Here is a 27,220-nt window from a genome sequence, read left to right on the forward strand (position 1 = left end):
CACAAGCAGATGCAGAAATGAACCATGCACGCTCCTATGAAGGAATATTCCACAGCAATGGAGTACATTTTGTTTAAAGGCAGTAAAACTATAAAAAATTATTTTTTAAAAAAAACTATATTCACAAGATGAAAGAATCTATAATTCTGGCACCTAAGGATTGTCGAATGCTCCTAAAAGTAGATTGTTGTGGAAACGTTTATTATAAGGAAATTAACATATTCTCTAGGAAGGACGGGGTGAATGGGCCTGCTACACTTTCTACATTGAAGACATATACAGGTTTTGATTCTACTTCTGTTAAATCAAGTGGGGCTTCATTGGATTTCTGCTACCGCGGAGATAAATTCTGGGTAGGGGTCAGGAGAAAACTAGTCATAGGCGTTCTCGTGTAATAATTACTGTTGAAAGTGTAAATGATCCATTTATCAGTAAAACTGAGAATAGAATAACTGCTACATTACTTCATATGGGATTGTGTCTGCTACTGTCCCTAGGGCTCCAGTGAGTGAGTATTTTGAATGTGAAGCTCATCCAGATCTGAGAATGGAATAAATGGCTAAGTGTGATATGGCTAATATAAATAATATGCCAACATTTATATTAATTAGTGGGTAAGATATGGGAAGAGGAATTCATGTTTTGAGAGCCAGGGTTAAGGTTAGCATTGGGGCAATAATATATAAATTGATGATGTTGATGGACATAGCGGTTCTTTAATAAGTAATTTGTATGCCTCAGCAATGGTTTGTAATCATCCATGGGGGCTGAGGATTGTTGGCCCTTTCTGGATTTGTATATAGCCTAGGATTTTCCATTTAATTAATATGAGGAATGCTATGGTGAATTAAATTGGGTCATTTGTGAAAGAATGTTGATTATAAACATATTCTTAGGAAGAGGACTTGAACCAGTGCAGATAAAGGTTTCAGTTTTACATAATTACCGGGCTCTGCCACCTTAACAAACATGGTTCTACAGTAGGGTATGTATAAATTAATTGAATGTAGATTATATCATCATTTAGTTTCCAGACATTTTGTAAAGTAAGCCGTAATGCTCTTGTCCTTTCCTACTGGCAGAAATCTGCAATAGACAGAAAGCAACCAGGATGACTCCAGTCTGAACTCAGACCACGTGAGACTTTAATCGTTGAACAATTAAAAGCAGTTATACCATTGAAATGTCGTGATCCAGCATCAAGGTCATAAACCATATTGCCGCTATGAACTCCAGAATACAATTACACTGTTATCCCTAGTAAAACTTGTTCTGTTGATCAGTGTTTTAGAACAGGTGATAAAGCATTTTGACTAGTTGGTCTAAATTTTGATCACTCAGAGGTGGTTGCTTCTCCAAAAAATAAATGGCACACGGGCCCAAGGCGCACCAGCTTCAGTAGTTGTGGTACACAGGCTCAGTAGTTGTAGCCCACTGGCTTAGTTGCTCTGTGGCAAGTGGGATCTTCCCAGACCAGGGATCGAACCCGTGTCCCCTGCATTGGCAGGCGAATTCTTAACCACTTCATCACCAGGGAAGTCCCAGAATCGCAGTCTCCCTTTTAGTATATCTTAAGCCCAAAGAATCCATGGAGAATTGTTACAGAAAATAAGACAATAAAATATTGTAAGGACTGTGACAGAAGCATATAGTACACAGTTCATATAGACACAGCCCAAGCAGTTACAAAGTATATTAAAAGGGAGGCTGCAATTTATTATTTTTATTATTATTTTTATTATTTTTATTATTATTTTTATTATTTTTTAACATCTTTATTGGAGTATAATTCCTTTACAATGATGTGTTATTTTCTGCTTTATAACAAAGTGAGTCAGTTATACATAAGCATATGTTCCCATATTTCTTCCCTCTTGCATCTCCCTCCCTCCCACCCTCCCTATCCCACCCCTCTAGGTGGTCACAAAGCACTGAGCTGGTCTCCCTGTGCTATGCGGCTGAGGGAGGCTGCAATGTTAAAAGAATAAGATAAATTATACCCACAAACTCCCAATCTTTCCTGAAACGTTGCAATCTGGAACCCTATTGTAGGAAGCAGAAGATTCCAGGAGACATTCTACAAATGAAGGACTCTAAACCCTGTGGTTGGATAAGGAATTCTGGAAGGAAGGTATCCTCACCCGAGGAGAGCAGGTTCCTATACTTGTCTAACATCACATACCTGGACAGTTCCCACTGATCTTGGTCCAGGCATTGCCTGTCCTCTTGAGAGAAAACTATGGCTATATCCTGGAATGTCAGCAGTCCCTGAAATTAAAAGTACATACCGTGTGGCCACGGGAAGAGTTCATAATGTGACCCAAGAAGAAAAGAGCAAGTTAAGAGAACTGGTTTTAATTTAGAAGTGTCTTCAATTACCCACTTATATATATATATATATATATATATATATATATATATATATATATTTACAAAGTAAGTTTCTCTATCTTATTTCTAACTACAAGAAAAGAGTGTGGCATGTGATCCACAAAACCAGTATAGAGACTATACTTATCTGGAAAAGAAATGATAAAATGATGGTTTCAACACAGGCATATGCATTTTTGAGTGTTTTATTTATATCAAATTGGATAAAATGTGTGTATTTCTCAGACAGAAAAGACGTGTCGAGGTAGAAATGTACCTTTCAACTATTCATGGGTACACAAGTACACTGGGGAGATTGTAAAAGTTCAGATTGTGATTCAGTAGGTCCGGTGGGCCTGAGTTCTATTTTTTTAACAAGCTCACTTTTAACTAGTGATGCCACAGTCTCTGAGTCATTAACGACAATTGTGAATAGCAGAGACATAATTAGAAAGGTAAAAATTCATATTTAATTTTGAACTTAAAGTGTTTTATGGATTTTACACCTTTAATAGGATAGTAAGCACAGCAGCAACAATCATTTGTGAATATTTACTATAGACCGTGTATCTTTCTAACTTTTTAATGTAGGACTCCAGGAAGAAGGCCTGGGCTGCGGTCACAGTGGGCGGGGCCCTCAGGCCGGGCCGCCCCTCCAGGACCCCCGACGGGGCCCTGCGCTCCTGGCGGCTCCCTCCCCCGGCGCCTCCGTCCCTCCCAGAAGGCCTCGGGGCAGAGCGGTCCCACCCGCTGCGCCCAGAACGGAGCCCGCGTTTCCGCAGAGCTGGAGCTCCCGGCTCGGGGTCTCTTCCCTCCGCCTTCACGGAACTGCCCCGGAGCCCGCGGCGAGGGCGGCCTCACTGACGCTGCCGGCTCTGGAGGGGCCCCGGAGGCCGAAGCCGCGACAGTCGTGCGGACGGCGGGCCGGGTAAGTGGGCGCCGACCCTCCGCCTGGTACGGTGCCCTGGCGGCAGGGCAAGACCAGCTTCTGAGGGGCAGGGGTTCGCTGCCACCCGCCGCTGCTGTGCAGAAAGGGCGGCCCCCAGCGTCTGGTCCCGGGAACTTCGGTCCCTCCTCTCGCCCCTGCCCTCGGCCTGGCTCGCGGGGCCCAGTGGGGCGTGGGGAGGGGGTCGGCCTGAGTGTCCTGAGGGGAAACGGGGCAAGGGAGGCGCAGGGCCCGGCTGCAGCGTCAGCGCGCCTCCCCCCGACTGCGGGGAAGGCGGCTAAAAACTCCTCCCGAGGCTCGCAGGCCCCTTATTCAGCGGAGTCCCTCTGCCCTCCTTCCTCCCTGAGCTAAAGGACCGGGGGGAGGGGACAGGGCAGGGCACTGGCGCAGGTAATGGGGACCATCAGCAGGTGATTGTTAACTAAGGAAAACCGGCTCTCCCAACGTGAGGAATGCAGCGCTTTTCTTTGTTTGCGGAGATGCCAGAGGCTGGGCTCCCTGAATTCCTTCCTTTCATATGCACCTCAGCGCTCTGGGGCCTGCATTCTGTATTTGCATATCCTGAGATCCTCAGGGCTCGCGGCTCACACTGGAGGGCTGCAAGGGCTGATGCCTGTGATATCCTTTGTTTACTGAGATGGCAAGAAATATTCCATTTCTCACCGGCTTGAGGGGCACAGAGGGAAAAGGGTAGGAGAATCTCACTCGGCATGTACTTTGGTTTACACATAGATAATATGTACACTTAACTGTGCTACTAGAGGTTCTCAAGTGTGATCAATTGTACTACTGCCCTCTATGGATGCATTTCATGAATATCATAAGATACATGCCTATAGAATTGACTTAATCCATTTAAATAGGATAATGGTTTTTAAAGGAAACATAATAGAAATATAACAAAAAACCCCTTACCACTAAAGGCTGGGTCTGGAGCAACCTAAATAAATGTTCCATTGTTAAAATTTTGAAAGATGTATTCAATAGAAATATCAACAAAAATGACAAATAATGAGGGCAGCAGAATGTTGAAATGTTCTATCTTTATCCTTAAAGTGGCAGAACATCATGTATTAGTAGGCGCTAGGGGCAGAAGATGCCTGATTTTATACCTTTGTCATATTTGTACAGTTGTTTCAACAAGTAACTTAAAGACCAAATGGAAAAAAAGGAGGTTTGTGCCTGAGATCATGTTGATGTGAAACCAGGGATGGCCACCTTGTTCCAGGTGAGTTAAGTTTACCTGGCAGGTAGACCACAGAGCTCCTGAGAAGCAAGGGTTGGAATTTTTCTGCTGGGTGCCCCTTAGGTTCTGTGACTTGACTGATTGTGAGTCATGTTTCGGGAAAGACCTGATCACAGGAAAAGGGTGGGGAAGAGTGATTTGGGGAGCAGCTAACAACATGCATCACGGCTCATGGCTTGAATGAATTTTAAAGAAACAGGAAAACAAATGCTTCTTATGGAATCAGAGAATGTCCAGCCGGACAATCCCAGAAAATGAGGAACACCCATCCCATTTTCCAGATGAGAAAACAGAGGCCCAGCAAGGTGAAATCCCTCACCCAAGTTGCACCCGTCTCTCCTCCCCACTACATGGTTCATGAAAGCACGACTTTTCCTGTCGTGATCACTGCTGAACCCCAAAAAGGACCAGGCATCTAGCCGCTGCTCAAAAAATTTTGGTTGACTGTAGGAACAATGCTATTTCTTTCTTTCTCACTCTTATTCAGGATTGTGCCAAGAACTCCCCAGGCTGCAATGTAATTCGATAAATGTAAATATTAATTGAGTTTTGTTGTGATGAGGACTTAGGCTTTGGAGGGAACAGACTTGGTTCAGATCTTGGTTCTGCCACTCAATAGCTGTTTGGCTTTGGGAAAATTACTAAACCTCTCTGAGCTTATTTCCTCCTTTGTAAAGTGGGGATAAATGTATCTGAGCCAGCAGAGCACCTGCATGAGAGATGTGCACTAAATATTGGTCTTTCTCACTCTCCCACGCCATCTCTGTGCTTCCCAGAGAAGTTGTACAGAAGGATATAGTACTTTTTAAAATTAATTAATTAATTAATTAATTTTTGGCTGTGTTGGGTCTTCGTTGCTGTGCGCGGTCTTTCTCCAGTTGCGGCGAGCGGGGGCTACTCTTTGTTGTGGTGCGCGGGCTTCTCATTGCAGTGGCTTCTCTTGCTGCGCTTGTTGTGGAACACCGGCTCTAGGCACACGGGCTTCAATAGTTGTGGCCTGCAGGTTCACTAGTTGTGGCGCATGGGCATAGCTGCTCTGCAGCATGTGAGATCTTCCCTGACCAGGGCTCGAACCCATGTCCCCTGCGTTGGCAGGCATATTCTTAACCACTGCACCACCAGGGAAGTCCAATATAGTACTTTATAAAGAGGGGTTTTAATTGATTTCAGATAGTGTACCTGTTTCTTGTAGAAAAGATTTTTCCACTATAGAAACATTAACATGCAATAGCACTACAAATGCAGTATTCTATGGGTTAGATATTATCAGTAAATTTTATAAGTAATTGGGCAAAGGCCAAAGCACTAGGTACTGGGGAGTAAGAAGTCTCAAGTCTGGGGTGCCCCCCCACCCCAATTTCAAGAGCAGGGTGTGTTTTTCAAATCCATATTTCATCTGGTCTTTGTTTCTCATCCATCCTCTGTGTCTGCCTTTCACAAAAGGCTCAGATCCTCCACTTTCACACCCTCCTGGCTGGCTGTGCCCCAGCTCCCGTCCTGGAACCTCTGCACGCATGGGTGTGTCTGCTCTCCCTGGGCCTCACCAGCTTTGCCAGGGAGCTGCTGTATCGTGCACTGCTAGCTGTACCCCAGAGTGCCTAGACCCTTCTGGTACATGAAGTACACCCTCATCACCATGAGTGCACGCCCATCCCCTTACCTTATATCCTGCCTCTAAGCCAGGCTTGGGGGTGACTAGTGTGCATTCAGCTATGTGAGGTGCTGGGATCAAAGTGAAGTTCCCAACTTTTGAAGTTGCAGGCTTGAGGGGCACACAGTGATTTAAAGTCGGGTCACCTGACCTAAAGGGGGGGCTGATTGCTTTAAAGCCAGGGCAGCTGACTTAAACCCTGCGTCCCTCCGCTGCAGGACGAGACCAACTTTGGCGCTGCTCGGGTTTGCTCCAAGCCAGCACTGCTGTGCAGGAAGAGCTTCCAGTAGTGCCTTAGTGCGGGGGGGACTTGGTCCGTTGTCTTGCCGCTGCCCTCAGAGCGGGACCACCTGCTCTTCTGGAGGAGAATCAGGGAGGGGGAAGTGCAGAGTCCCGGCTGGAGTTGCGGCACCCCTTGTCTGATGGCAGGGAAGGGGGGACGGGGCTGTGTGGTGTCCTGGGGCTGGACTCACCAGGTCGACTCAGCCTCTCAGCCTCCTAACCTCACCCCACACACCCCACAAGAGTCTCCAATAATATGTAATTGTGCCTTAGGTTCTCGGTCTTCAAACTCATACCCAGGCTCCCAGGTCCCTTGATTTAGCCAATTCCTCTGTGCTCTTTCTTCTATTAGATACAGTCCCAGAGGGAGGGGCTGGGGGATGGGACTGGAGGGACCCCGGCAGCACTGGCCTAGGCTGACTAAAGAGATCCAGGGCCAGCGCTGTCACACATGTGCGAGGACCCTTAAGGCACAATCGAGGGGGCCAGTTAGAGGCAGTCCTTGTTGCCTCAAGTGAGTATGGATCACTGTTGGGTGGGGAGCATGCTGACCCCTGAGAAGTACTGTTAGAAGGATGTGTTCCTCCCTCGGCTTCAAGGACGTGGGTGGGCTTCAGGGCTCCATTTCCCCTCCAGACCTCCAGGGCTGACTGCACCCCAGCGGCCTTGCAGACCTGGCTTCCTGTCCCAGAACTTGCCAGGCTCCAGAAGAATCCAGACTGCAGAGATGGTGCTTGAGCGCTCCAGCTTAAGAAGTGCTGTCCCTGGGGACCCAACAGTGGAGGGAGGAAGGGTGAAGGGATTAGGGGGGTGGGGTTGGGAGGGGTGGCTGCCCTGGGAGATGTTGAGAGAGAAATATCGCCCCCCACACCCCCTGCTCCCTGCAACTGACTGACCCACTGATGCCATAGGATCTCAGGCCCTTTTAGTCAGAGATGCCTCGGTTTCTTTACTCCTGCGTTCAAAACTATGCAAAACCAACTCTTCATCCTCTTGCTGCCTGGCCAGGACTTGTAAAGCACTGTTCTTTTGGAGCACTCGTTCCCTAAACTGCAGTTTGGAGCTGTCCCAGCTATTTAAAGGTGTTCTCCTTAAACTGAGACTAAATCCTACTCTTTTGGAAAAACGCCCTGCACTTCCGAGGAGATCATGTTTTCTGCCCATTCCTTCTTTCTACTTCCCTCTTAAGAAGCCCTGTGCTCAAAGGGCTTGGTGACTTATTTTTTGCTTGATGTCAAAAAGAAACCTTCCCCATGCACCACAAAAATCTTTCCTGGAGCATAGGTGTTTCAAAACCATGACCGTGTTTTGCAGTCAGTATACACTGGGTAGACTGCCTAGCAGTCCCTCCAAGAGCCAGAGGTGAGCGTAATCAACTTATCTGATTGGATGCCCTTCAAGTTTAGGAAGGTCCCATTCTTATGCCCCAGCAGATAAGACAGGGCCCTGGATGGCTGTGGCTGTGATTAGGTAACTTCTGATGATTTTATTTCCCTTACTGAGCTGCTGCTTCTAGGTTAAATTCATTTTATTACCTGTCCTTTTTTTTTTTTTTTTTTTTTGCGGTACGCGGGCCGCTCACTGTTGTGGTTTCTCCCGTCGTGGAGCACAGGCCCCGGACGCACAGGCTCAGCGGCCATGGCTCATAGGCCTAGCCGCTCCGCGGCATGTGGGATCCTCCCGTACTGGGGCATGAACCTGTGTCCCCCGCATTGCAGGCGGACTCTCAACCACTGCGCCACCAGAGAAGCCCTACCTGTACATTTTTAAAGAAAGACTGAAAAAGTCACTGTAATAGGTCAGGGGTCTGAGCTCAGGGTTAGTGAAAGGTACTCACAGGGAGGAAGGTGGATAAACATAGGTGCGTAAAATAGGAGGGTTGGCAAGTACAGCCAGGACGACCGGGTTCACCGTACGCACTAATAAAGGCCAGAATCTCCTCATTTATCTCTGGTGGGAAGTTCTGATGGTTTCTCAGGATCAAACTCAAATCATATTCAAACTAGGGGGCTTCCCAGAAGGCGCTGAAGCACCGGCAGAGCCCACCTGCGCTCCCACCTTGGCACTCCAGGATCAGAGTTGGGTTTGGAGATGGGGTTGCTGTAACCCCAAGGAGGTGAGCAGAGAGGAGGAGTTGATTACCGGTCTCCTCTGACTCTCTGGCCCAAATTGCCTGGCTTCACGGGGGGGGCAGAGTTTTGCTTTGAGCAACTTATGGGGCACTTCCAGACTGGTGGGGTTGCCCAGTGGCCCGACAGTCTGACAGGCTGGCTGCGGTGTGACCGCCCTTTGTTTCTTCAGAATCTGTTCATCAGGAGGTGCATGGTTGCGGAAGCCCATTCACCGCTCCCCCCAAAGGGTGATGGCACCTTCCCTCTCTGTACCCTATGATCACCAGGTACTTGAAATGAATGCAAGGTTTTTGACTTCAAGGAAGAGCTCACATAACCCCTTCTGCCTCATAATGTGTGGGATTTACTATAATGGAAGGACATTATAAAGAACAGGTAGAAAACCCACCTGCTGGTCTCCATGTAGGAGTTTATTTTGCATGAATCTCTCCTACACGAGTAGATAGCAGAGGTTTATTTTTGTTCCCGTGTGTGTAGTTGTGGCAGAGGACGTAGGTATGGTGGTTTGAAGCCCTCAAAGAAATATTCAGCATTCAAAAAAGAAAGGAAAAATTTGCTTTAACGCCTTTTAGTATACAATTTTAATATCAAAGTTCTCTATTAAACAGTTGGGGGATGGTGAATAAGTTCTGGGTTAAGCCACTTCTAGTTCTTGGGGTTGTTCTTTTAACTTCTATGTATGTCTAATGGAATGATGTAGAAAGGCTGATTTTTATGCTTTAAAAGATTTTACATCACAAAGAAACTAGAAGTGGCTAACAGAACTTATTCACATCAATGTTACATAGAGACTTTGATATTAAATTTGTATACTAAAATGGGTTAATCCAAATTTTCTCTTTCTTTTTGAGTGAATATTTCTAACATATTTTTGTAGATAATAATTTATCCTAGATATACAAAATTGTGAGAATGGGTACCATTTTTCACCACTTAAATGATTTCTTTTAAATGAATAGATCATACACTTTAAAGGCCAATGTTGTCTTACATGTTGTTTTTTAATTCCTTGATTTCCAAAACTTGTGTTTATTTAATTGATTTCTATCTAATAATCTCTCTCCTTTATTGTTTCTTACTTTATATTTTATTGATCTATAGTTAATTTACATTATTATATTAGTTTCAGAGGTACAACATAGTGATTCATAAATGTTTAGGTTCTTCTCCATTTATACTTATTATAAAAGAGTGGCTCTATTCCCCATGCTATACAGAACGTCACTGTAGATTATTGATTTTATACATAGTGGATTCTTCCTCAGAATCTCCTACCACTATTTTGCTCCTCCACCCTGTCTCTCCCTGCTGGTAATCACTAGTCTGTTCTTTAATCTGTGAGTCTGTTTCATTGTTGTTGTTGTTGTATTCAATGTTTTAGATGCCACGTGTAAGTGATAACCTACCAGGCTTGTTTTCTCTGCGGCTTATTTTACTAAGCATAATACCCTCCAAGTCCATCCATGTTCTTGCAAATAGCAACATTTCATTTTTTGCTGAAGTCATCATAAATATCATTTTTTTATCCCCTAACCTATTGATGAACACTTAGTTTGACTCTATATCTTGGCTATGGCAAATAACACTGTTATGAACATTGGTGTGCAGTTATTTTTTTTTTAAATAGTGTTTTTGTTTTCTTCTGATATACCCAAGAGGGAAATTGCTGGATATTATGGTAGTTCTATTTTTAGTTTTTTGTGGAACCTCCATTCTTCTTTCCACAGTAGCTGCACTACTTCACATTCACATCAAGAGTTTACAAGAGTTTCCCTTTCTCCACATCCTCACTAACCGTTGTTATTTGTGACCTTTTTGATGACAGCCATTCTGACAAGATTGAGGTGATATATCTCATACTTTTGATTTGCATTTTATTGCCGATTAGCTATGTTTAGCATCTTTGTGCATTCTGGCTGTCTATCTGCATTTTTTCCTTGGAAAAATGTCTATTTAAGTCTTCTCATTTTTTAAAAAAATATTTTGGGTGCAGTTCTGATATTGAGTTGTATGTGCTGTTTCTGTAGTTTAGATATGAACCCTTGCTTGGTCATCTTTTTGGTGTTAACCTCTTATCATGTGCAAATATTGTCTCTCCTTCAGCAGGTTGTCTTTTCGTTTTGTCTTTGGTTTCCTTTGCTGTGCAAAATCTTTTAAGTTTAGTGAAGTCCCATTTGTTTATTTTTGCTTTTGTTTCATTTGCCTTAGTAGACTGAACGCAAAACTGTTGCTATCATTTATGTTGAAGAATGTTCTGTATTTTCCTCTCGGGGTTTTATGGTCCTACATTTAGGTCTTTATTCAGTTTTGCATTAATTTTATATACGGTGTGCTAAAATACTCTAATTTTAGTCTTTTCCATGTAGCTGACCAGTTTTCCTAGTACCACTTATTGAAGAGACAGTTCTTTCTCCATATTGCCTGCTTTGTCATAAATCAATTAAATATACGTGTGTGGGCTTATTTCTGGGATCTCTATTCTATTCCAGTGATCTTTGTGTCTGTTTTTGCTCCGGTCCGATGCTCTTTGATTACTGTCGCTTTGCAGTATAATCTGAAGTAAAGGTGCCTGATGCCTCCAGCTCTGTTCTTTCTCAAGATTGTTTGGCTATTTGGGGTCTTTGTGTTTCTATACAAATTTTAAATTTACTTTTTCAAGTTCTGTGAAAATGCTTTGGTATTCTGATAGGGATTGCATTAAATCTGTAGATTGTCTTTGGCAGTATGGTTATTTTAACAGTATTAATTCTTCCAGTCCATGCACCTGCTATATTTTCTCATCTTTTTCTGTTGCCTTCAACTTCTTTCACCAATGGCTGATACATTTCTGAGTACATGTCTTTTACCTGCTTAGGTGTGTTTGTTCTTAGGTATCTTATTATTTTTAGTGTGATTGCATATGGTATTGTTTTCTTAATTTTTTTCTTTCTGACATCTTTGAGTTTTGTTTTTTTCTTCTTTTTCTAATTCCTTCAGGTGTAATGTTAGGTTGTTTATTTGATATTTTTCTTGTTTCCTAAGAATAAGCTTGTATCACTATAACTTCCCCCTGTGAACTGCGTTGGCTGTGTCCCATAGATTTTGGATCACTGTGTGTTCATTTTCATTTCTCTTGGGTATTTTTAGAATCCCTCTTTAATTTCTTCACTGTTCCTTTTTTCCCCTTTTATTCATCTGTGATGTGAGGACTACCTTTAATATGATGTTTGGATTTCTTTCAGTTGTGTGTGTGTGTGTGTGTGTGTGTGTGTGTGTGATTATTTAAGTTGCTGAGCTCTTAGTTTCACGTGGACACTAACAACCCTGCATTGTTACTCTGCTCCCCCACAGTTACTGAATTTGACCTTATATTTTACATCTACTTGTTTTGTGTGTCCCTTAACTTCTTATTGTGAATATAGATGATTTTATTACTGTTTTCTTTCATCCTTCCTATTAGCTGTGTACGTGGTTGATTTACCTCCTTTGTTGAATATTTGCCTTATCCAATGAGGTTTTTCCGTTAGTAAGTTTCCTTTTCTAATTTTTATGTTTCAGTCATGGCCTTTTCTTTTTCACTGAGAAAAGCCCCTTTAAGATTTCTCATAAAGCTGGTTTGGCGATGCTGTGCTCTTTTAGTTTTGTTTCTCTGTAAAACTTTAGATCTCACCATCAAATCTGAAGGAGAGCCTTGCTGGGTAGAGTATTTTTGGTTATAGGCTTTTCCCTTTCATGACTTTAAATATACCATGCCACTCCCTTCTGGCATGCAGAGGTTATCCTGAAAAGTCAGCTGATAACTTAATGCAAGTTCCATGTTTGTAACTTGTTGCTTTTCCTTTGCTCCTTTTAATAGTGTCTTTTTATCTTTATTTTTTTGCCATTTTAATTACAATGAGTCTTGGTGTGGTCCTCTTTGGGTTGATCCTGTTTTGGCCTTACTGTTTTTACTGGACTTGGATGTCTGTTTTCTTTCCCAGGTTATGGAAGTTTTCAGCTCTTACGTCTTCAGGTATGCTCTACACTGCTTTCTCTTTCCTTTTTGCTTCTGGGACCAGTATAATGCAAATATTAGTACACTTGACGTTTCACATGTCTGTTCAACTTTCTTCATTTCATTTTAATCTATTGTTTTACAGTTCATCTTCAGTGATTGCCAGTACTCTGTCCTTCAGTTTTCTGATTCATTCCTCTGTCATTTAGTCTACAGTAGTTTCCTTTTAGTGTATTTTTCATTTCAGTTATTGTATTCCTCATCTCTGTTTTGTTGTTCTTTAATGCTCTAACTCTTTTTAAAAAAATTCTACCTTCTTGCTCTGGTCGTCCATTCTTCTCCTGAGTTCTTTGATCATCTTTATAGTCATTACCTTGAACTATTTTTTGAGGAGATTGGCTACCTCCACTTCACTTAGATCTTCTTCTGAGTTCTTATCTTGTTCCTTCATTTGGATCGTGTTTCAGTGTCACCTCATTTTTCTTAACTTGCTGTTTTTATTGCTATGTATGTAGTATGTTCGTTACATTTCCTGACCTTCTAGAAGTGGCCTTTTGTAGGAGAGGTCCTATGTGTCCCAGAAGCCCACTGTCCCCTGGTCACTAGAACTATATGTTCTAGGTGTACCCCCTATGTTGGCTACTTGGGCTCTTCTATTGTGGTGGGCTGACTACTGTGGGTGGTCTGGTAGGCTTGGCTGCCCCCAGACTGCTTGTTTGACAGACTCTGCCTTGTATGGAGGCTGTCTGTGCTGCTTGGTGAGGCTAAATCATAAGGCAGTTGGCTGCACGACTCTGTGGGACACCAAATCTAGTGCTCGTTCACTTATGGGTAGAATTGCAGTCCAGGTGATATCAGGGCTAGTGCCCAGTCACTGCGGTGATGCTGGCTACTGGGAGGAAGACACAGGTCCTGAGTTCTGGCTGCAGGGCCCAGGAGTCTCAGAGTTGGTGTTGGATCACTGTTCCTGACACAGCTGTCTGCAGGGTCTGGGGTATCCCTAATCTTGTGCTGTCATTCTGATGGGCAGGGTCAAGACCCAAGTGAGTGCATGGCTGCTTGTGGCCTGCAAGTGAGTGTTCTGGTCACACAGGCTGCTGGGCTGTGGTATTCCTGGAGCTGGTGTGTACCTGTGGGTGTATGAGGCTGATCCCACTGCTAGAGCAGATTTGCTGTTGGGTAGGTCCAAGCTCCATCCAGTCCCTGTGCAGTAATCACCTGCCGACGGTGAGACTGATTCCAAGGCCAGAGCAGGCTCACTTGTCAGAGGGGCCAAGGACTCTGGGGCTGGTGCCTCTCCACTTAGGTGTGGAGGCTGGTCCTGGGGCTTTTGGTTGCTGGGCCCATGTCCAGCGGCAGCTGTGCATTGAGAGGGTCTGAAAGCAGCCTGTTTGCTGGTGGATGGGGCTATGCCCCTGCTCAGTTAGTTGCTTGGCCTGCAGCATCCTAGTACTTGTGTCTATAGTCTGGTGGAAATGGGTAGGGCTAGGCCCTGAGGCTAAAAAGATAGAGGGAGGACTCTGAAATTATGCTTGCTGGTACCAGTGGCCACGAGGTAGAAGGAGCTCCCCCAAGTGGCTGCTGCCAGTGTCTATGTCCCTGAGGCTGTGCTGTAGTTGCCTCTGGACTCTCTGGGAGACTCTCCAAGATCAGGAGGTAGGTGTGACCCAGGATCCGTTCAAATGAGTCATACCTGAGGTTTCTAAGGAGTTATATACACAGTTGCTATTTGGATTGCTTGTTGATGAAGATAAATGGGAAAACTAGAGTCATTTCCAAGTGTAGGTAAGATATAATGAGAGGATGGAGGTGGGAAGTAGGGAGGCCCAGAGAAAAGTGGGAAGGTCATACTGGGCCAAGATGGTGGTAATATCCAGCAGAATGGATGGTAGGGCAGACTGTGGATTCATCTTTTTTATTTCGGCTCCCCACCTCATCCTTAATAATTCTTTGGGAATATTTCATTGCTCTGTGATGCAGGTACAGAATTCGAGTGAGGAGACTACACCCTCAGGGTCCAGCTGTCTGAGTCCTCAGTGTGCTTCAAATGATGGAGAACTATTGCTTCTTTATGAGAAGAGTTAGTACCTCGTAGCTAAGCTTTAGCTGGAGCTTATGCAGGATTGATTCCAACTTATATATACTGTTGGCATGGAGGTTCCTCCTCCTCTTTTCTTGACCATTATGAAATGAATCTATACTTCTCAATATTTGTGTATATCAGATAAATACATTAAGTAAAGGAATCTTATATATTGCTCCCTGCATAGTTTGCTCTTTCTTGTTTCTCTTTTACCTTTACTAAATTAGCACAGTGAGAGACCGTGCAATGTTCTAATCAGGAGAGATTAGAACATCATATTTCTAGAGAGGTTGGTTGGACAGAGCAGGGGTCCCAGTGAGAATCAAAGCTTCTGTTTCTACTTGGAAGTGTACCTGTATAGAGTAGAGGGCTCCAGGAAATATCCTAGAATATTGCAATGTCCCTGCGGGAGATCATTAAGAGAGGCAGGATCTGGTCCCAGATCACTGTACTATGACATGTTTGTCAGTCATCTGGTGTGAGATTCTCAGAGCCAATCCCATATGGTAAGGCTGAGTGCAGAGTATGAAGCACCTGTGAAAGCCTTTGATTGAATGTTAAAGATGAAGCTCTGATTTTGGGGAGAATTTTCTTACCTGACTGAATGTCACCCTTCTGTGGGGATGAGATTCTGTGCTTTTCTTCTCTTGATGACCACTGACTGAAAGTCATTAGAGGATCATGTCTAGACAGCATTCTTTATTTAATTTCTTAAAGAAGAAAACATAGAAAACATTTTTATCCACTTTCAAATTGAGGATCAAGGGGAATGACATCAGTGAAAATGTCAGAGTAGGGAGCTCTAGCTTGTGTCCATCACCAGAAACACTGACATACGTGGTAAAAGCTGTCAGAATGATCTTATCAACACATGTAAGTTTTCTTTTCTTTTCACCCTGTAGATTCATCTTTCACTGAAACTTAACTTACTACAAGATGTGGAGAATAAACAGGGAAGTAGAAACTGCATTTCCTGATGAGAGAATCACTAAGTCACATTAGTTGTTCTGAGCTATGTCTTACTCACCGTGACTGTAATTAAAACAAACAAACAAAACACTTTTTTTTGGTAAGTCAGTTCTGACATTTCCTCGTTAAAGACAAAGTAACAGATACAGATTTAGATCTACCAGAATTGAGCAAAATGTTGATTGTACCTGTGCTGCATATATGAGCATGACCTGCTACAAATCTTCATTATACTGATTGCCACAACTGACAAATTCACTTTGGCCACTCCTGATATGTTGCATGTAAGGAATGCATAGGACACTAACCCCAGCTGGTCACAGGTAAACTCTGCCACGTGGATTACCGCATGTTTTCCTGCTGGAAGACCACACATTCTCGAGTATCATGACTGCAGAGTATGTGGGCTCTTCTTTTTTCTGGATAAAGGTTAAATAATCACCTAATTTTATGAGAAATATATAAATTGTATTTGCATATTCTTCAGGTTTTTATTTATCCATTCTCTTTCAAGTCCTAAGTGCAAATATTAAAGTGATTTCCAAGAGGGTGGTAAATAAGACAGCTACGTTTATGCTCCAAAATTAGCAATAAAGCATAATACAATTGTAAATGCATTAATGTGTGATTAATATGTAGATACTATGTAAATGCAATTTTAGTAATGCTTTGTGGAGAGCTTCAGAATCTAGGGATTTAAAAAAAAAGAAGAAGGAGTTTTTGAAACTCTCAGGGAATTATATAGAAGTTTTTGTGTCTATAATTATCAATCTGGAATAATGCATTTTCTCAGAAATAAACTAGGCATAAAATTGTAGGAAAAAACTTCATGAAATGAAAGAGCATGTGAGATGGGCATACAAGAAAAAGAATATTCTCAGAGAATAATGAACAGTGTGAAGTTCAGCAGAAGTGTAATACAGATTCAAAGAGTAAAACTTTGGAGAGCCTACTTATGAGTTCCTCATATTGCATCTTTGGAGAGACGGTAGTCATTTGAAATATGATGTTATAAGATGACGTTAACATACTTAAATACTTTCGTTTAGAAATGACCACTTAGAACCAGAATAAATGAAAGAGAGCACAAAATTATGTTTTTGTTGATTTTTGAAGATCTCAGGTGAGTGCTGATAATTTAAATATATATGATGTCAGGCTTCCCTGGTGGTGCAGTTGTTGAGAGTCCGCCTGCCGATGCAGGGGACACGGGTTCGTGCCCCGGTCCAGGAAGATCCCACATGCCACGAAGCGGCTAGGCCCGTGAGCCATGGCCGCTGAGCCTGCACGTCCGGAGCCTATGCTCCACAATGGGAGAGCCCACAACACTGATAGGCCTGCGTACTGCAAAAAAAAAACAAAACAAAAAACAAAAAAAAACATGGTGTCTTTCACTGCAAAATAAAGGAGCTTTGGAGGATTCCTGGAATGAATGTCAATATTATGACAATAGTATGAGTGTGTTTCATGTTTGGTAATTACAATCATTGTTGCTTTTGCTGTGGTCATCCATTTACAATGTTTGGTGTCAGTTGATTTTTCTCTTGTAAAAATAAAATACAGTCTGTGTGTGTGGAAAAAAAACATACATGATGTCGTGATAAAGTTGTATGTAATTTGAGATCTGGCAAAAAGCATTTCTTTTCTGTAATGCTAGGATGCTAATTGGACATTTTTGCAAGAAAGAGATTTCAGGATGCAAATCTCGTGTCTCTAAGGTAGGAAGCCAGTTCATGATGGAACATTCTATTAAACTTGTGTGAGTGCAGAAATATTTCTTTGGAAGAAAGAGGTCATGAATCCCTTTTTAACAGTTAGTGGTTTATAGTATACCGAATGAGCAAAATGGGTATTTCTGAACTTTAGAAAAAAATAATATAGTTTTTCTGCATTTATATTATGCAGCTGATGTAGAATATCAAAAATTCTTTATTTTGAAAAACAATGTAATCAATTTGACATAATTCATATATATTGAACCTGTGGTACACACACACAATAAAACATACATTCAAAAAATCTTTTTCACTTAAGAAATATTTTCTAGTGTAGTTGATTTACAACGTTGTGGTATTTTAAAATACATGTTTATTAGAGTATAATTGCTTTATAACACTGTATTAGTTTCTGCTTTACAACAAAGTGAATCACCTATATGTATACATATATCCCCATACCCCCCCGTCTTGAGGCTCCCTCCCAGACTCCCTATCCCACCCCTGTGGGGGACATAAAGCACCGAGCTGATCTCCCTGTGCTATGCGGCAGCTTACCACTTGCTCTTTTACATTCGGTAGTGTATATATGTCAGTGCTACTCTCTCACTACGTCCCTGTGTCCCCTTCAGCCCTGTGTCCTGAAGTCCGTTCTCTACATCTGTGTCTTTATTCCTGCCCTGTCGCTAGGTTCATCAGTACCATTTTTCTGAATTCCATATATATGTGTTCACATACAGTATTTGTTTTTCTCTTTCTGACGTACTTCACTCTGTATGACAGACTCTAGGTCCAACCACCTCACTACAAATAACTCAATTTTATTCCTTTTTATGGCTGAGTAATACTCCATTATATATATAGGCCATATCTTCTTTCTATATTCATCTGTCGATGGACATTTAGGTTGGTTCTATGTCCTGGCTATTGTAAATAGTGCTACAGTGAATATTGTGATACATGTATCTTTTTGAATTATGGTTTTCTCCGGGTATATGCTCAGTAGTGGGATTGCTGGGTCATATGGTAGTTCTATTTTTAGCTTTTAAGGAACCTCCATATTGTTCTCCATAGTGGCTGTATCAGTTTACATTCCCACCAACAGTGCAGGAGGGTTCCCTTTTCTCCACACCCTCTGCAGCCTTTATACATTATTGTATTAATTTCTGCTGTGCAGCAAAGTGATTCAGTCATATATATATATATATATATATATATATATATATATATATATATTCTTTTCCATTATGGTTTATCAGAGGATACTGAATATAGTTTCCTCTGCTGTACAGTAGGTCTTTGTGGCTTGTCCATCCTATGTAGAATAGTTTGCTTCTGCTATTCCAAAACTCCCAATCTTTCCATCACTCTCTCCTTGGCAACCACAACTCTGTTTTCTATATCTGTGTGTTTGTTTCTGTTTTGCTGACATGTTCATTTGTGTCCTGTTTTCGATTCCACATGTAAGTGATATTATATGGTATTTGTCTTTCTCTTTATGACTTACCTCAGTATCATTATCTCTATGTCCATCCATGTTGCTGCAAATGGCATTATTTCATTCCTTTTTATGTCTGAGTAATATCTATTGTATACGTATACCACACTTTCTTTATACATTCATTTTTTAATGAACATTTAGGTTGTTTCCATGTCTTGGCTATTATAAATAGTGCTTCTATGAACATAGGGTTTTATATATTTTTTGGAATTATAATTTTGTCTAGATATATGTCCAGAAGTGGGATTGCTAGATCAGATGGCAACTCTCTTTATAGTTTTTTTGCGGAACCTCCATACTGTTTTCCATAGTGGCTGCACCAACTTACATGGCCACCAACAGTGCTGAGGGGTTCCCTTTTCTCCATACCCCATCCAGCATTTGTTAATTGTAGATTTTTTTTAATGATGGCCATTCTGATCAGTGTGAAGTGATACCTCATTGTAATTTGGATTTGCATTTCTCTAATAATTAGTGATGATTAGCATCTTTTCATGTGCCTATTGGCTATCTGTATGTCTTCTTTAGAGAAATGTTTATTTAGGTCTTCTACCCATTTTTCCATTGAGTTATTTGTTATATTGTTATTGAGTTGTAGGAGCTGTTTGTATAGTTTGTAAATTAAGCCATTGTCAGTCTCATCATTTGCTAATATTTTCTCCCAGCCCATAGGTTGTATTTTCATTTTGATTATGGTTTCCTTTGCTGTGCAAAAGCTTATAAGTTTGATTAGTTCCTGTTTCTTTTTTGCTTTTACTGTAAGTCCGCTACGTATGAACAAGTTCTGTTCCAAGAGTGCGTTTGTAAGTCCAATTTGTTTGTAAGTCCAACAAAGTTAGCCGAGGTACCCAGGTTACACAGTCGGCTATATGGTATTGTACCATAATGGGTTTATAATACTTTTCACACAAACAGTATATAAGAAACAAACACAAAAACAAAGAAGACATTTTTAGTCTTACAGTACAGTGACTTGAAAAGTACAGTAATACAGTACAACAGCTGGGATACTGGGGCTGGCATCGAGGGAACAGGCGAGAAGAGTTACTGATTGGAGGAGGGGGAGGAGGTGGGAGATGGTAGAGGTGAAGGGTTATCAGCAGTGGGAGACAGGGGTCAAGCTCCAATTTCACTCATACCTGACATTGATGACACAGGTTCTGGTTCCTTGCTGGATTTAATTCTATCTACCCTCTTGAAAAACTGATCCATTGATGTCTGGGTTGTAGCTCGTTTCTTCTCATCATAGATGATGACACGGTAGCACTGGTTTGCCTTCTGAATGGCTGCTGCCACCTTTGGGTACCATTGTAGGTTCGAGCCCTGTGCCTCAGAAACTAACAGTGCCTCCTCCAATTTAGAAGATGCCCTTGGCATTTTCTGTGTCGTGAATCTCTTCAGTTCTTCAGTTACTTCTTCTTCCTCCTGTCCCTCTTCATCCTTTCTCTGCGCCTCCAATTCCATCAGTAAGCTCCTCATGTTGCACAGCAAGGAGTTCAATGAAACCGTCCTCTTGCAGATCTAGCTCCAGCTTCTCGCTGAGGGTCACTACGTTGCTGAAGACCTTTTCAGACTTCTGATCTGCCTTCTCAAGTCCACAAACATCATGAACAAACTGTGGGCAAAGGTTCTTCCAAACCCCATTCATGGTGACCAACATACACTCACACCATGCAAAGTCAATGTTTTTTATGGCCTTGTAGATGTTATAGTCCTTCCAAAATTGTCCCTAGGTTCTTCCTGATTTCTCACTTACCTTTACTGCCTGACAAAAAGTGTGACATAAATAATATTTCTTGAAAGTCGCTATAACTTCCTGGTCCATAGGATGGATGAGCAATGCAGTATTCGGTGACAGATGCACTACTTTGACGTTGGGAAAAGTCATCCATGAAAGGGGGGTGGCCCAGAGCATTGTCAAGCAGCAAAAGAATGTTTTTCTGGGACGTCCTTCTCCGAGCAATATTTCTCTACATCTGGGATAAAGTGTTGGCAAAACCAATCCTGGAACGTGGCCTGTGTAATCCAGGATTTGGGGTTACACTTCCACACAATAGGAAGAGAGTCATTGGCTATGTTTTTAAGGGTTCTTGGGTTCTCTGAATGATGAACTAAGAGAGGCTTCAGCTTCATATCACTGGAAGAATTGCCACCAAACAACAGTTAGCCTATCTGTTTCTGCTTTACAGCCCGGCATCAACTTTTCCTTCTTACTGATGTAACTTCGGTCTGGCATCCTCTTCCAGTACAGTTGTGTCTCATCTACATTAAACACCTGGTTGGGTAAATGCACACCATTATCAATAATTTCTCAAAGTGTTTCAGGAAGTTCCTGGACAGCTACCCTATCTGCACCTGCTGCCTCTCCACTTACTTTTACCTTGTTGAGGTTGGCTCTACCCTTGAACCGATGAAAACAGCCATGGCTGGCATTAAAAAATATGCCCTCTGATTCTTTCCCGTGTTTCTTCTTCAAGTCTTCATAAAGGCTTTTAGCTTTCTCTTGAATCACCATAAGCTGAGCAGGATTTAGCGCTGATATTGATCCTGCACCTGCACACTGAGAAGTTTCTCCATCTCCTCCATCACTTTTCCGTGCTTCTTTGATATTTTGTCATGAGCATTGAATATTATATTGGCTGTGGGTTTGTCATAAATAGCTTTTATTATGTTGAGATGTTTCCTTTATACCCATTTTAGTAAGCGTTTTTTATCATGAATGGATGTTGAAGTTTCTCAAATGCTTTTTCGGCAGCTATTGAGATGATCATTTGTTTTGTGTTTTTCCTTTGTTGATGGAGTGTATCATGTTGATTGATTTGCATATGTTGAAACAACTTTGTGACACGGGGGTGAATCAGATTCGATCATGGTGTATGATCCTCTTATGTGTTGTCAGATTCGGTTTTCTAATATTCAGTTGAGAATTTTTGCATCCATATTTATCAGAGATATTGGCCTGCAATTTTCTTTTTTGCTAGTGTCTTTCTCTGTGTTGTTTTTTTTTAAGTCTTTATTGAATTTGTTACAGTATTGCTTCTGTTTTATGTTTTGGTTTCTTATTTGTGAGGCATGTGGGATCTTAGCTCCACCACTAGGCATTGAACCCACACCCCCTGCACTGGAAGGCAAAATCTTAACTGCAGGACCACCAGAAAAGTCCCCATCTGTGTTTTTTTATTTTTCAGTAAATTTATTTATTTATTTATTTTTGGATGCATTGGGTGTTTGTTGCTGTGAACGGGCTCTCTCTAGTTGTGGCGAGTATGGGTTACTCTTCGTTGTGGTGTGCGGGCTGTTCACTGCACTGGCTTCTTTTTTGCAGAGCATGGGCTCTAGGTGCGTGGGCTTCAGTAGTTGTGGCTATCAGGCTCAGTAGTTGTGGCTCGTGGGCTTTAGAGCACAGGCTCAGTAGTTGTGGCACACAGGCTTAGTTGCTCCACGGCATGTGAGATCTTCCCGGACCAGGGCTTGAAACTATGTCCCCTGCATTGGCAGATGGATTCTTAACCACTGTGCCACCAGGGAAGTCCCCCCCCCATCTGGTTTTGATATCAGAGTGATGGTGGCTTCATAGAATGTCATTGGATGTATTCCTTAATCTTCAATCTTTTCGAAGAGTTTGAGAAGAATCAGTGTAAGTTTTGCTTTGTATATTTGGTAGAATTTGCCTGTGAAACCATCTGATCCTGGATTTTTGTGGGTAGGGAGTTTTTGTAAATTACAGTTTCTATTTTGCTTGTAGTGATCAGTCTGTTCAAGTTATCTATTTCTTCTTGATTCAGTTTTGTTTGGCTGTAAAAAACAAATATTTTAAAGTTATGTTAGCAGCTAAATACTTACCATGTATTAGACCACAAAAGAGCAAAGAAAAAAATATTAAAGTATTTTTTCAAATAGAAAAAGTATTGAAATATTTTTAAGAAATTGGGATAATAGTACTAGTTACAATATTGACAAATTGTTCTGAAATTAAACACTACTTTATCTAAGATGCATATCATATGCTTATCGTTTTACTGTTTTTAAATACATGGAATGTTTTCACCTTTCTAAAGTAATTATTTTATTTTACCTGTATATTGGGAAAAATTTTAGTTGCACATAATATAAAAAATTACACTTTAATAGGAGACATTAATCCATTTACCTTTGCTGTAGTATTGAAAATACTTAGGTTTAGAGTTACCATGTTATTGAGTACCCTTTTTTATTTATTTGTTTGTTTGTTTGTTTGTTTGTTTTTTGCGGTACGCGGGCTTCTCAATGTTGTAGCCTCTCCCGTTGCAGAGCACAGGCTCCAGACGTGCAGGCTCAGCAGCCATGGCTCACGGGCCTAGCCGCTCCGTGGCATGTGGGATCTTCCCAGGCCGGGGCACGAACCCGCGTCCCCTGCATCGGCAGGCGGACTCTCAACCACTGCGCCACCAGGGAAGCCCTATTTATTTATTTTTAAAGAGACTTAATTTGGGGGAGGTATAAATTATTTATTTATTTATTTATTTTTAGCATCTTTATTGGACTATAATTGCTTTACAATGGTGTGTTAGTTTCTGCTGTATAACAAAGTGAATCAGCTATACATATAAATATATCCCGATTTCTCCTCCCTCTTGCATCTCCCTCCCACCCTCCGTTTCCCACCCCTCTAAGTGGTCACAAAGCACTGAGCTGATCTCCCCATGCTATGCAGCTGTTTCCTACTAGCTATCTATTTTACATTTGGTAGTATATATAAGTTAATGCCACTCTCTTACTTCGTCCCGGCTTACCCTTCCCCCTCCCCATGTCCTCAAGTCCATTCTCTACGTCTGCGTCTGTATTCCTGTCCTGCCCGTAGTTTCTTCCCAACCATTTTTTTTTCTTTTTTTAGATTCCATATATATGTGTTAGCATACAGTATTTGTTTTTGTCTTTCTGACTTACTTCACTCTGTATGACAGACTCTAGGTCCATCCGCCTCACTATAAATAACTCAATTTCATTTATTTTTATGGCTGATAATATTCCATTTTATATTGAAGATGTGCAAAATCTTTTTTATCCATTCATCAGTTGATGGACACTTAGGTTGCTTCCATGTCCTGGCTATTGCAAATAGAGTTGCAATGAACATTGTGGAACATGATTCTTTTTGAATTATGGTGTTCTCCAGGTATATGCCCAGTAGTGGGATTGCTGTGTCATATGGTAGCTCTATTTTTAGTTTTTTAAGGAACCTCCATACTGTTCTCCATAGTGTCTGTGTATCAATTTACATTCCCACCAATGGTGCAAGAGGGTTCCCTTTTCTCCACACCTCTGCAGCATTTATTGTTTGTAGATTTTTTGAATGATGGCCCTTCTTACCTGTGTGGGATGATACCTCATTGTAATTTTGATTTGCAATTCTCTAATGATCAGTGATGTTGAGCATTCTTTCATGTGTTTCCTGGCAATGTGTATATCTTCTTTGGAGAAATGTCTAATAGGTCTTCTGCCCATTTTGGATTGGCTTGTTTGTTTCTTTGATATTGAGCTGCAGGGGGTGCTTGTAAATTTTGGAGATTAATCCTTTGTCAGTTGCTTCATTGGCAAATATTTTCTCCCATTCTGGGGGTTGTCTTTTCATCTTGTTTACATTTTCCTTTGCTGTGCAAAAGCTTTTAAGTCTCATTAGGTCCCATGTTTTTATTTTTATTTTTATTTCCATTTCTCTAGGAGGTGGGTCAAAAAGGATCTTGCTGTGATTGATGTCATAGAGTGTTCTGCCTATGTTTTCTTCTAAGAATTTTATAGTGTCTGGCTTTACATTAAGTCTTTTATCCATTTTGAGTTTATTTTTGTGTATGGTGTAAGGGAGTCTTTTAATTTAATTCTTTTACCTGTAGCTGTCTAGTTTTCCCAGCACCACTTATTGAAGAGGCCGTGATTTCTCCATTCTATATTCTTGCATCCTTTATCAAAAATAAGGTGACCATATGTGTCTGGGTTTATCTCTGGGCTTTCTCTCCTGTTCCATTGATATATATTTCTGTTTTTGTGCCAGTACCATACTGTGTTGATTACTGTAGCTTTGTAGTATAGTCTGAAGTCAGGGATTCTGATTACTCCAGCTCTGTTTTTCTTCTCAAGATTGCTTTGGCTGTTCGGGGTCTTTTGTGTTTCCATACAAATTGGGAAATATTTTGTGGTAGTTTTCTGAAAAATGCCATTGGTATTTTGATAGGGATTGCATTGAATCTGTAGATTGCTTTGTGTAGTATAGTCATTTCACAGTGTTGATTCTTCCAATCCAAGAACATGGTATATCTCTCCACCTGTTTGTGTCATCTTTGATTTGTTTCATCAGTGTCTTATAGTTTTCTGAGTAAAAGTCTTTTGTCTCCTTAGGTAGGTTTATTCCTAGGTATTTTATTCCTTTTGTTGCATGGGTAAATGGGAGTGTTTCCTTAATTTCTCTTTCAGACTTTTCATCTTTAGTGTATGGGAATGAAAGGGATATCTGTACATTAATTTTGTATCCTGCAGCCTTACAAACTTCATTGATTAACTCTAGTAGGTTTCTGGTAGCACCTTTAGGATTCTCTATATATAGTATCATGTCATCTAGTGGCAAACAGTGACAGCTTAACTTCTTCTTTTCCAAGTTGGATTCCTTTTATTTCTTTTTCTTATCTGATTGTTGTAGGTAAAAATTCCAAAAGTGTGTTGAATAATAGTGGTGAGAGTGGGCAACGTTGTCTTGTTCCTGATCTTAGTGGAAATGGCTTCACTTTTTCACCATTGAGAACAATGATGACTGTGGGTTTGTCATATATGGCCTTTACTATGTTGAGGAAAGTTCCCTCTATGCCTACTTTCTAGAGGTTTATCATAAATGGCTGTTTAATATTGTTGAAAGCATTTTCTGCATGTATTGAGATGATCATATGGTTTTTATCCTTCAGGTTTTTTAATATGGTGTATCACATTGATTTGCATGTATTGAAGAATCCTTGCATCACTGGGATAAACCCAGCTTGATTATGGTGTATGATCCTTTTAATGTGCTGTTGGATTCTTTTTGCTAGTATTTTGCTGAGAATTTTTGCATGTATGTTCATCAGTAATATTGGCCTGTAGTTTTCATTATTTGTGACATCTTTTTCTGGCTTTGGTATCAGGGAGATGGTGGTCTCATAGAATAAGTTTGGGAGTGTTCCTCCCTCTGCTATATTTTGGAAGAGTTTGAGAAGGTTAGGTGTTAACTCTTCTCTAAATATTTGATAGAATTTGCCTTTGGAGCCATCTGGTCCTGGGCTTTTGTTTGTTGGAAGATTTTAATGACAGTCTCAATTTCAGTGCTTCGGATTGGTTTGTTTATAGTTTCTATTTCTTCCTGGTTCAGTCTTGGAAGTTTGTGCTTTTCTAAGAATTTGTCCATTTCTTCCAGGTTGTCCATTTTACTGGCATATAGTTGCTTGCAGTAACCTCTCATAATCCTTTGTATTTCTGCAGTGTCAGTTGTTACTTCTCCTTTTTCATTTGTAATTTTATTGATTTGAGTCTTCTCCCTTTTTTTCTTGATGACTCTGGCTAATGGTTTTATCACTTTTGTTTATCTTCTCAAAGAATCAGCTTTTAGTTTTTTTGATCTTTGCTGTCTCCTTCATTTCTTTTTCATTTATTTCTGATCTGACCGTTATGATTTCTTTCCTCTGCTGACTTTGGGTTTTTTTTTTTTTCTTTCTCTAATTGCTTTACGTGTAAGTTTAGCTTGTTTATTTGAGATGTTTCTTGTTTCATGAGGCAGGATTGTATTGCTATAAACTTCCCTCTTAGAACTGCTTTTGCTGCATCCCATAGGTTTGGGGTCATCATGTTTTCATTGCCATTTGTTTCTAGGTATTTTTTAATTTCCTCTTTGATTTCTTCAGTGATCTCTTGGTTATAAAGTAGTGTATTGTTTAGTGTCCATGTGGTTGTATTCTTTTACAGATTTTTTCCTGTAATTGATATCTATTCTGATAGCATTGTCGGAAAAGATACATGATACAATTTCAATTTTCTTAAATTTACCAATGCTTGATTTGTGACCCAAGATATGATCTATCCTGAAGAATGTTCCTCAAACACTTGAGAAAGAGTGTATTCTGTTGTTTTTGGATGGAATGTCCTATAAATATCAATTAAGTCCATCTTGTTTAATGTATCATTTAAAGTTTGTGTTTCCTTATTTATTTTCATTTTGGATGATCTGTTCATTGGTGAAAGAGGGGTGTTAAAGTCCCCTACTACGATTGTGTTACCTTCGATTTCCCCTTTTATGGCTGTTAGCCTTTTCCTTATGTATGGAGGTGCTCCTATATTGGGTGCATAAATATGTACAAT

At 41.1% G+C, this 27,220-nt stretch overlaps 1 long non-coding RNA gene across 8 annotated transcripts in view; it reads left to right on the plus strand.

Annotated features, from left to right (window-relative positions):
• The first annotated feature begins 3,032 nt into the window (after positions 1 to 3,032).
• Positions 3,033 to 27,220, plus strand: part of LOC308617384 — a 68,302-nt gene continuing 44,114 nt past the window's right edge. For 4 of the 8 annotated variants that reach the window (XR_014015867.1, XR_014015868.1, XR_014015869.1 and 1 more), the window contains exon 1: positions 3,033 to 3,298. This is a non-coding gene — a long non-coding RNA (uncharacterized lncRNA). Of the gene's footprint in view, positions 3,299 to 4,447; positions 4,545 to 27,220 lie in introns of all 8 variants that reach the window. The other 4 variants (XR_014015872.1, XR_014015873.1, XR_014015870.1 and 1 more) reach the window with 3 other exon arrangements.

This window comes from Mesoplodon bidens (assembly GCF_964165515.1).
Source record: "Mesoplodon bidens genome assembly, chromosome: 5".
Taxonomy (NCBI): Eukaryota; Metazoa; Chordata; class Mammalia; order Artiodactyla; family Ziphiidae; genus Mesoplodon; species Mesoplodon bidens.